The sequence below is a fragment of the Saprolegnia parasitica genome, assembly GCF_000151545.1.
Source record: "Saprolegnia parasitica CBS 223.65 unplaced genomic scaffold supercont2.66, whole genome shotgun sequence".
Lineage (NCBI taxonomy): Eukaryota > Oomycota > Saprolegniomycetes > Saprolegniales > Saprolegniaceae > Saprolegnia > Saprolegnia parasitica.
Genome location: NW_012156460.1, coordinates 62,438 through 63,900, shown reverse-complemented (window position 1 = coordinate 63,900; position 1,463 = coordinate 62,438).

Below are 1,463 nucleotides of genomic sequence, written 5' to 3'. Positions count from 1 at the left end.
CGAGAGCTCGCGCCAGACGTGTTCCGACGCCCCCGTCACCATGAGGCTCCAATGCTGCAGCGCATCGGCATACGCTGCCCGCGCGTCTTGGTTGTCAGGGTCGTTGCTTCGCGCGATTGCCGCGTCGCGGTAACGCTGCTCCGCGCTCGCCGAGAGGCCTTCGCAGCTGCGTGCGAGGCGGCGATCCAAGTCCACGAGTCGCAGCTCGCGCGACGCCGCCGACGGCTGCTGAAGCACCGACACAAAGTAGCGCACGAGCGGGAGGTGGCGCGCGCGATGGGCCGCGGGTTTGTGCAACTCAAAGAGGTCGGCGAGTTGCTGGCGGAGACGCTGCTGCTCGGGCACGCTCGTCTCCCGCTGCAGCGCCACGCGCAGCGCCGCTTCTTGCACAAAATAGCGCTGCAGCAAAAGCGTGTGCGTGCGCAGAGTGCCAAAGTCGGTTGCTGCCACCGCGTCGATCGCCTCCGTCAGCCCAAGGCTCGGCAGGCAGCCCACGTGTGGTGGCAGCGCCAGCATCCCAATCGGAACCCGCGACGACGGCCACGGCTCGTGCAAGAGGTAGTCGGTGAGGACAGCGTAGGTCGCGCTCATGGGACACGCCAGCGTCACCGTCGCATGTGCCTCGTCGTAAACGAGCGGGTCGTCGCCGTCGTCGTCGGCGTGGCGCCAGTGCAGCGCGACACCGTGCGCCAACGGGGTCGCGCGCGCCTCACCGGGCCCCGCGTCGATCAAAAGCACGTCGGCAAATGTCGCCAGCAGCGGCATCCACGGCATGTAGTCGCCCACGACATGCAGCACCAGCGCGGTGGTCGCATCGGTCGCGTCGTGCACAAAGCCCCAGCCCAGCTCCACAAGTCCGCCGTGCTCCGTGACGCGCCCGCGTCCACGGTCCAAACACTGCACCGAGTTGACGTGAAAAACGTTCTGGATCCAGTCTTTCGTGGCGCTCGCCTTGGGCGGCCGCTCCGAGACGATCGCGACGCGCAGCGCCGCCGTGTTGCGCAAGAGCGACGACGTCATGCCGCGCTCGAGGCGCGTCTCCACAAGCTCCAGTGCGATCGCATCGAGGCGCAGCGTGTCGCCGTCGACGCCCGGGCGCACACACGGCACGAGGTAGCGTCGGTCGAGCAAGTGGCGGTACACATCCGCGCGCGCCACCGGCGTCCGCAACGCCAGCAGCGACAGCAACACGTCCATGCCAATGGGTCCATCCAGAACGCGGGGCTGACGCGCAAGACGCTTGGGCGCCGCCTCGCCAGCATACAGCGCCGACGCAACGTCAAGGCGGTGTTTCAGCGCAAACCAGAGGCGGTCAGCAGCAGGCGCCGCCGTCGTGGGGCGCCGCGTTACCGTCAGCAGCTCCTGCATCGGACGCCCGTCCAGCATGCGCTCGTCGTTATTTTCGCTACCATCGACACACGCCAAGCGATCCACCGGCACGTCGTCGTCCGAGCTCTCATTGG